The sequence below is a fragment of the Etheostoma spectabile genome, chromosome 22 (genome assembly GCF_008692095.1).
Source record: "Etheostoma spectabile isolate EspeVRDwgs_2016 chromosome 22, UIUC_Espe_1.0, whole genome shotgun sequence".
Classification (NCBI taxonomy): domain Eukaryota; kingdom Metazoa; phylum Chordata; class Actinopteri; order Perciformes; family Percidae; genus Etheostoma; species Etheostoma spectabile.
In genome coordinates, this window is record NC_045754.1 from 7791584 (window position 1) to 7801962 (window position 10379).

A 10379-nucleotide genomic window follows, 5' to 3' on the forward strand; every position below is an offset into this window, starting at 1 on the left:
ACTAGTTGCTGCTGTAAATAAACACAATAACAACAAACTTCTCTTTTTTATTAACTTTACAAGTCTTAACATGTTGCCTACCGAGCTAGCTAACAAGCTAAACTGGTTTGTAAGCTTGGGTTAACTGGTAAATTCAGAGTGTGTTGTGAGCAGTGTTGTGATTTCAAAGATGTTTACTCAGGGAAATCCCACAACTCTAAAGAGCAAAGACAGTCTTTTCTCTGTGCTGTCTGTGACTGCCTGTTCTATACCAAAACCAAATTCCTTCTACGCATGTAGATTTTTGAGCCTTGAGGTTAGGCATTGATAGTGAGGGTCAGGATAGCTCAGTGGTCAGGGGATAGGCCCCTGAACGGATTGGGTTTTGTATACGAAGCAGGTAGCGACTCTCTAGGCTAGCCAACAGGAGCTAGCTACTTGGCTAGCCAGCAGTTGCTGAGCCTACTGAGAGCATGTGACTGGCAACTCCTTTCTCAATGAAAAGTGACATCATGAAATAAAAAATGTCACTAGTAAAAGTGTAATTAATAAATAAAAACAGACTTGAAAAAGGCATTTGGGAATAGTAATAATAGCCTATAATTAAAGTGAAATATGTAAAAATGGGAATAAGAATGATAAAAAGAAAACAATTTTTAAAGTTACTTATTAGATTAAACTAACGTATTTAGAGGTTACATTTCTTTTACATTCATTTGATTGTTTATTTCACAATGTCTTATATTTCTTTAATACTGAACACTTAAGGGTTCTATACAACACAATGCATGTACTTGAATTTGCTGTTGAATATATATTATATACAGTATATTATAATATATTTTAAATAGACACTTTATTGTTGATGAAGGCTTTTGTTGATGAAGGTTTACCTTATCTCATTTATGTACAAGGTCATCGGCCAGTCAACTGCTTACCTAAGCCACATTTTCGCATAGTTGAAATAATACCACTCTATGGCTGAGTGAGAGAATTAGAAGGAGCAACAATGGATGTTGAAACTACTGTATGTCACAGTAGTTTCCTCTGCTTTGTGAGAAACCACATGCAGTAGCTGCCAGTAGGAGAACTTTGCTATCTCAATACCCATATTGTTGCATCCCTAATGCTTTGTATGTCGTTTCACAGAATGCGGAGGCTGTAATTCATGTTACAGTTTTATTCAGACTTTTTTGTGCTGTCAAGTTATCAATGCACATTACCCTCAGCTTTTGTAGGCCTCCCCTGCAAATGAACTTTTCATTACCCAAATGTTTTAGTACAAGATAATTGGCTGCAGGATCAGATACATTATTTATCCCAAGGAAAGGATGCACTATTTCTGTGTATATATTTTATCACAGTAGGCGTAAAGTAGATAACTATGTAGGTATATCCAACAAATTTCTCTTTGCTTTTCCCCTTATATTTATTTTTTTCATGCAAATACATCATTTCCTTTTTACACTTGTAGAGATCCCGGTTTTGATTATAGTTGATATTCCAAAATGGATTACACCTTGTGCATTAAATACTGTGAAATGGTGTGAAGAAAACACTGAATATTCAATATTTGTCTTGTCTGAGTCTCTGTCCCTGACACACAGTGATAACAACTACTCAGCTTTGAGACGAAGAACCTAAATAATGGATGCAATCCTCAGTAAATAGGATTAGTAACCAAGGTAACATTGTTGTTGTTGGACAAACACACACACACACACATACATACACATACACACCCACACACACTTTGTCACAGGCACTCTTTTTCCCTGATCCAACTTAATTTTCTGATTGCAAGAGGCTGTAGATCCTTTCAGCTCAGCCTCCCTGACATGACACTGTGTGGCCTCAGTATCTCCATAATTACACAAAGTAGTTTTATTGTGAAGTGCCACACTAACATGGGTTAATTTAGCTAATTATAGCAGGGCAGGAGATTCTGTTGAAAATAGACCAGATGATGTAATTTACAAACTGGGTGATGCTTACATTCCATCACAAGGTTGCTTGCTCTGTACCTACAGTAGATGAGGAAACTGACCAGTCATCCAGTAAATGTGTGAGCAGCCAAGTGATTTACAGAGAGAGAGATTCTCTCTCAGACATTCATTACCCCTGAGACTGAGATCATGCTAAAAATTCAGCTGCTTATTCATGGATAAACATATTATTTCACTTGGCAGCACGTTTTTAGCATTAAATCACATTCACTATAAAATCCACTACGGGTGTGCTTGTGTGACTACTTGCTGTTCATGGTGCTGCACTGGCATGTGTTTGTTTCTGCGTGTGGGTGTGTGTGAATAAATGCTGCTCGCCATCTCTCAAATGGCCTTGACATTTATCAGCAGCAGACACTGGAAATGAATGTGGCGCCAGCACACACACATACATGTGCTCAAATGAGCCCCACAATAGCCACCAAACGGTAGTTTAAGCCTGCGGTCTGACACCCATCCCATATGGATGTCCGTGGACAGGTCACAGGGAACATGACAAATCAGTGGAGGAGTGTTAGATTGCCTCTCTCGTCAGATAAATCAGGAGCGGGTAACGGTCACGGAGCCCTTTCATGCCACCTTACTGTTATATTTCATGTTGTCTCTGTTGTTTTCTTTAGAGCAGGACACTAATTTATTCCATCAGTGGTTTTCCTGCTGACCTTGCCATTTAGTTTATTTACAACCTCTATTAAGCTTCTCATCCCATGAGGTGATAGCGTCATGGGGAGAAATGTGGAGAAACAACACAGGAAGTGATAGGCACTGGGAGCATAATTGGCATAAGAATTGTTCCTACTTGACATTTGTTATGTAAAAAAAAAAAAGTAAACACAAAGAAGAGCTTTATCCCAGAAATGCATTCTACAAATGGCTTTTTAAAAAGGAAAAAAGTATGACCTGGTGTTCAAAAGCCCACTCTTTAAAAATGATTACAGCCTTACAGTACTGCCTTTTTGTGGGAAAAGAGCAAAAGACAGATACGTCTTCACATTCACTTTCATGCTAGTGTGGTCGTGTCAGAATAGGTGTCACATTTTTCAAAAGGTGGATTTCTCCTTTTAGAATGAAACACTTTGCTCTTGTGGCATTACAGAAAATTCTGGCATGCCTTTGCCTCTAATACATCATAAAAAAGTATCCTAGATCTCATGCCAATGATAAAGAAATAGGTCAGCAGAAAAAGCACCAAGTTTGTGTGGTTGACAGCACTGGTGGTTTGGAAAGTGGTTGAGTGGGAAAAAAAAGAAAAGATTTAGTAGAATAGTTGCCATATTACTGAGTTGTACCCTGCTCTGTAATGCATTGTGCCTTGGTAGACAGGTTTTTAAAAGGTTGTTGTTCGGGTCTGGCCACCTGTCTGATTTATAGACATTTTTTCATGGAAGGAGGGAACTCACTGAATTGATTCCTTTTGTAATTTCCAACCACCCCCACCACTGTACATTTCTCTCCGCCATGCCTCAGCCACTCTACTCTGATTGTTGCCAAGGCTTGATGGGCTGAGAAAAGGCTGAAGAAGCTGCTCAGTGAGACAGAACAGACAAAGTTACCATGATACACCTTTTCCAATGGTGTTGCTGCCATGTACTGCAGAGGTGGAATAATTGCTTCATGGATTCCTTCCATGTATATCTTGTCTTAAAATGTGTTTGCTGGTGAAAGAAACGGCAAAACCGGAAAATATATTCACTCCATTTTGTAAATCAATGCCACTGTTTGTATTGTAGACTGCAGAAGATATCTGTGATGTATCCAGGCGTACATTTATGCACTTTTGTGAAGCGTGGTCATAAGGCGAAGCTATTCTACTTCTAAGACAAACTACAAGCCCAACATTTTGTTTCATTTGAGGAGAAAATAAATCAAATGGAAAATAAACAGGACAATGGTCTTAAATGCCACATCCACAGATTAACCTGTCCCTTCAAAAATGTGTTAAGTCGTCACAATAGAGAGATAAAAACCTAATTGTTCCCATATTTTTAATCACTTGCTGCCCATTGGCTTTATGAGTTAAGTTACACAGTGTTGGTTTGAATTCAACTCGTAAGTAGTCAACTATTGCAAAGAGGGTCAATAAAAGAAAGCAAAACAACTTTAATTTTGCCGGCCAAGGGTACTCGAAGCGCTGTAAAAGCATGAATTACAGTGAGTGGGACATCTACTTAACATCCCTATTTATGACTATCATAACTGAGCGATTTATTATTATTATTATTATTATTATTATTATTATAATATATTTATTTTAGAAACAATCTCTTGACTTAGTGGAGTTTTTTAAAGGGACGGGAAGGGTTGTGTGCTTTTGCAAATTAAACTCAACCATAGAACCCAAGCTGTGATAGTCTGAAAGTTCTTTCATAATCTTCTTCCACAATCAGTTTAAAAAAATAAATAACAGCGAGAAGACTTCATATGCATTTTCTCTGGTTTCATTCCTTGAATTGATTGTCTTTATTGTTTAAATGTATGTATTTTCTGTATTGTTACCTTTTGTACTATATTAACCCATTCATGCACCTCTGCCAAATACAGTGAACGTCCTCTTCTGCAGCAGGCAGGCCTTTCAGCATAAAAGCTCAGATAAACACACTGAATACTCCTTATCCAGCAGCAAGCCTTAGTGACTAGCTTGCTGACATATTCGAGACCAAAACAGAGCTAAAAGGCAGTGAACACTGATATAGCCAGGTGGTTGGAAACGGGAGCGTCTATGTTACCTGGGTCCTAACCTTGGCGTCCTCTGAATATGATACATCAACAAGAACTTTCAAAGGAGTTTTATGTTCTCAACAATCTATGTTCCTAAAATCCGATGTGGTTTACTGATATTATACTCCTTGAAACCTACGGCATTCAATTTGCGGTAAAAGATAGTTTCTCTCTTTTTTTCTTTACACGCTGAAATCTCCACAGTGGCTGAATGAGACTGTCCTTCGTGAAAACCGCTCCCCATAAGTCGCTTGTTCATGTAGCAAAATTACGATCCATTTTTACGTTTTTAGTGGCCTTGTCCTATAGTGGTTGCAGTTATTATGACAAGAGAAGAGCAGGAAGTAAGGTGGATGGGACTTTCACCAAAGAGACCAGGGTTCACGTCCTGTTTGACAATAAAAGTAAACAGTAAGTTTATTTAACTTTACTGATCTATTGGCGTTGATGACAGTGGGAATAAGACTGATCTTGGGCTATAAGTTACAGCTCAATAACATACTTAATTCAAAAACTGGACCTACTATGTGGACTTCCTGTGCAACAGAAGATTTGTTTCTTAAGGAAGCTCAGGGCATTTGGATCCAGGGAAGAAAAAGGAGGCTCACTCGGGTTCAGTGGCCTCTCAGTCCAACTGAAAGCTAGGATACTGCGGATCTGCTCCAAGGTGGTGGGTCACTATGTAGAAAACTCCTTAAATATCTGCACTAAACTCCCCGACCCTTGGGCTGTGCCCCTATTTAAATCACAGACTGTGAGCATACTCCCCCCCCGTGAATGTGATCGTATCAATTAATACATGGTTAGATGTAGGGGGTATAAAGAATGTTCATGACACAGGACAGTGTATCAGATGTTTTTATCATGTCATGTCTTTTGTGATTGCTGGAGGGTGACCTTAGAGATCTTTTTTTTAGAAAAATGTTTGTTATTCTGTAGATTGTTAGAATGTGAATCAAGACACATTTCCGTGTGAATGGACAATAACATTTCATCTTATCTCTTCTTTTTTTTTTTACATACTTATTAAGAGTACTTTTTACTTGTGTGGTTTACCGTATCTTTATGGTCTCTGGACCATGTAATATATATATACTTCAAACATTTCATCAAAGCCTTTCTCAGCTTTCTCTTAGCTGCAGCAAAGCTGATTTCACTACCAATAGTGGGTATGTGCTTTGCAGTTCCGACCTTTTTTTCTTTCTTTCAAACTCTGCTCTCAGAAAATAAATTAACTATTAAAAAAAAGCCTGGAGCAATGATACAATTAGCTAAGATGCAAATGGAGCCATTTCTCAGTTGGCCCTCATTCACCTGCGCAGGGGAAAATGGTTAAAATGAGGTAGGAGAAACTTCTGTGTGCCGAGGCACAGAGGGTGACATACGTACGAGTGGAATGTGTTATTGGCCAAGGGGAGTTGGCTGTTTGTGATGGACAGGGGAACACTTCAACTGCAATGACAAGATTTCATTTCTTTCCATTGCAGTATACAGATGCACAGAGTTAAAATCTGGTCAAACACAGTGATCTGTTAAGCGCAAAATAGATCAATCTCTGTCCGCTCCTGATCCACTTTGATCGGTAAGGGTAGCAGGTGTTTTATGACATAAAACCCACTCTGTATGGTTGTTTTAAAAAGCTTCCTCTCCACTATAAAACTTAGCTCAATGGGATGCTTAAAATATTTCTATGCACAGTGCAGTAAAATATCCCCATCTTTCTCAAAATAGGCAATCAGACCAATAGTCAATATCTGTTTCTGAGCTACCAAACACAATCAGAATGTTTTTGAGCACATCAGGCATATGTTTTTCTTAGGACAAAATGAAACATAACAACAGGTCAGGTGGCTAAAGCATATTCTGTTGGTTACTATAGGAATGAATCATCATTTATGCACTCGTTAGATGTTCTGAATGCGAATTATTATCTTTCAGACGTGGTGGAATGTAAATGAAGGATCATAAAATGGAAAAGGAAGAGTAGCAGCGCAAAGCAAACTGAAGTACACTCCTCTGGGAATAAAGTGTAAGTAAAGCTCTGCACTTTTTAAGTTGCAAACTGCATTTACTTTCATGCCAATTGAATTCACTCAAGGCATATGCTACAGTTAACTCTTTCTTGAGGGGCTGCAGACTGATACAATATTATGTTCATCTCCTGTATCACCCCATGTCATATGTGCAGTAATATTGTAACAATAAGAGTAACTTAAACAATGACTGCAATAACTGCAAAGATACATAAGTTTGCGTGTTGTTATGACAAAATGATCTTAGGCTCAGTTCACATGTACACAGGGTGAAGATGTTCAGAAACTCTGTTTTCAGCGTTGTCATGTAGACTTGAGTAAAGTTTTTGGCTTGTAAAGTCAAGAGTGTGTGCCGTCATCTCATTTGTGAGGCGTCACAAATTAGGCAATATTTCACGCACTAGTTGACGTGGCCAAAAGAGTTCTGGTTCTAACAAACTAACAGGATTTTGTTTACATATAATTGTACAGTGACTCTTCCACTGTATTGAGGAACAGAGTCATCCCAATGCACTAGGGAGCGATCAATGTGCCATTGCAGCCAGGTTGCCTTCCGGTAATAGCTTTTCTTCAGGCTACTGCTTGGCCAACATTATTTTAGGGTTATATTATATTTTGAAACAGTGCTTGTGTGGATGGGATTGTTTTTAAGAGCAAAAAGAGGGAAGTCAAAAATACCTGGGTTGAAACAACACTGACATATATAAAGAATTAACTATACAAAACTTATTTTGTCTGTCTGCTGCCAAAACCAAAATAGTAAAGTTGCAGGTCAGAACTAAGGCTGAATCTCATTTCTCTATCTTACCCCTACCCCTTACCCCTTCCCCTCATTTTTGCACGTTCATGCGGGACCTAGTGCTGTCCCATTTCTCTCTTCAAACGAGGGCTAGGGCTAAGACCGAGGGCTGTATACCCCTTGAAAGCAAGTGAGGACGCGAGTAAACGAGGGCTATTGTACAGCAAGCAACAATGGCTGCCGCATCGACCAGAGAGACCCACAAATGTAAGTATTTTGGGCTTAAATAATTTATTTAAAAGTTACGACAGCCTTGTTTTGTGGTCTATGCAGTCCTGTACATATATACTTGCAACCAAAATGTTTTTCTGAACATCAAAACGGTGATAACTGAAACAGATATACAACACACCATGTGTATGTGTGTACACATATGTATTGCAAACAGACCTAAGTACTACACAGATAACATCTGCCTCAGCAAAGTGAACATAAAATATATTAATATATAAATGCATATGACAGACAGAGACGGCATCTTGGAAGTTTGTGATCAATACTATATGGTGATGTAACCAAGTGGTGTCCCATTTCATAGGGGTATGTTTTCACCCCTACCCCTTACACCTTGGTTTCAAGGGCCAAGGGATAGGGGTAAGGGGTAGGGGTAAGATGGAGAAATGGGATTCATCTTAAAACAGTTAATTGGATGGAGTCGGGTAATGATTCTCTGTGGGTTCATCACTATGGGATACCTCTTCCATTTGTAAAAATAGTGATCATAGCTGCTGTAAATCAAATAATATTGAAATGATAGCAAGCACAACAGATCATATGGTCCTTATTTGACATACTGTAGAAGCATGGTTCACTGAATGTTAACTGGACAAAATAATTAGACATGTGGTGCCCCGCTGTTCTGATTGTTGTCACTTGCCTCTTGTTACTATGGCCATTCTGCAAATGAATATCCTGTCTGGTGCAATTACATCATACCCAGTAATGATCAGTTAACTACATTAAAAATGTATACGGACAAACTGATGAAAAATGTAAAATGACATAACTGAAACCAAAGTGTTTAAACCTGCTAAAATATTGTGGAGACATGCTTTGATTTGGTGGGTCTAATGTATTTGGCCGTTGACCGTTCTGCTCTCCTCATTAAATCTGGATGTGTCATCATTAGCGCTCCAAGTTGCAGCTGCAGATGGATACAAATTTTTAATGGGGGCACATTAGCATTTATTAACATCTACTCTGCAGGAGAGGTAAGACAAAGTTCCAACTCTTCATTAGGAGTATTAATATACACTTTAAAAAGTGTTTGACTGTACTGAAAACACAAACTGCAGCCCGGGCTTCTGTATCTGAAACATGGAACAAACAGCAGTGTGTTTTGTCAGAGAAGGAGACATTGCATTTAATCTTGTTCTCAGCTCACACAATTAACAGCAGAGGATATTTCTTATTTATGGGTGCCCCTGTGAGCCTCGCTGTGCTCAATAGCCTGTATTGTAAGAGGATGACAGGCAATTTTTTGGGCTTCAAAGGCTTGGCAACAGCTCAGTGGAATTTAAATGACCTTAAAATTCACAGGTTTCGTTTACGGAGTCATTATGCAGAAGAGCAGGAATATTATCTGCATGGTGTAATCAAAAAAAGCACATTTTTTCAAGGTTTTTGCATTTTGCTCATATTGTGGACTATGCATATTGTGTTTTGAGTCAATTTCAAAGACGTTATAGAGACGATATTTTTGACATTGCTCCTGTCTGGTGGTTACACAGAGGGGCTGGTCGGCCATCTGTAGCCTTGCCATGACCTACAGTATGTGTCGCCTAGCAGCAGCTTCCCTTGCATGCCGCTGAAGCTTTTTGATGAGAAGAGGCTTGCCCATCACCCTCCCCGGGTTTGTGTACACATTTCCGCTGCTGGTGTAGGACCACGTCGGCTGTGAAGTGCATCTGCCCCGACCACACGTTCACACCTCTGGCAACACAATCAATCAAGTCACCGGAAATTCGTTAATTTCATATTGAGGTAAGCAGCCAGGGAAAGTCAGCCTACACATGCATAGCTGGCCAAGAGAAGTTGGCCAAAGCTCTGTTTTATATGGCTATCAGGCTTCGATGGGCAGGTTTTCCTGCTTTGCTGTTTCCAATGTCACTTTCATTTTTATTCATAACCACTTTGCCTGCCAAGTGCAAAATGGAGGAAAACTTTATTCTAGTCATTCATCGCTGCCCACAAGACAGGAATAAACATCTCAGAGCTATCAGTATTCAGTGCCATAAGTACGTCATTTTACATAATTAGAGTTTCTCAAACCACTTGATAAAGACTGCAATATGTAAACATGTTTTAAAATAAAACAGTGAAGAATCCACATAGTTTCCTTTCCTGTTACTGTAACCCCCAAAGAAGAAGATGTTAATCACAGAAAACAGCATTGACAGTTCTGCGCAAAGGGACCTGTAGGATACGTATGCCGGAGACATTGGTTTGAAACATCCCTCAGATTGACTTTGATGATACAAATCTCCATCATGTTATGTTTGTTATTGCCTGGCTAAATGTTCAAAGGTAGCAGAAACTTTGTGTAACGCATTGACTGACAAGAAAACTAACTTCAAATAATCCCATAACACTTCAAAAGCTTCTTCATGGTTCGGTGACTAATCTTCAAAGTCATGCCAAGGATTGAACCGATAGTGCCGCTGTGTATAGCCGGTACAAACATCCTTGTCAGCGCAACTGAGGTGTGAGGTGTAGAGAAAGGGAGAGAAGATAAAACCCAAAGCTAATTGAGACAAAGTCTGTGGCTTGCCTGTGTGAAATACAAAAGCCCCTGGCTGAAGACGTTTGGTAATTACAACTGCCAGAGAACCAATCAGTCAAATC

At 39.2% G+C, this 10379-nt stretch overlaps 1 protein-coding gene across 5 annotated transcripts in view; it reads right to left on the reverse strand.

The window, feature by feature from the left end:
- The window catches only part of ralyl (RALY RNA binding protein like), a 95448-nt gene that overhangs the window by 51921 nt on the left and 33148 nt on the right, over positions 1–10379 (reverse strand). The window lies entirely within an intron of this gene.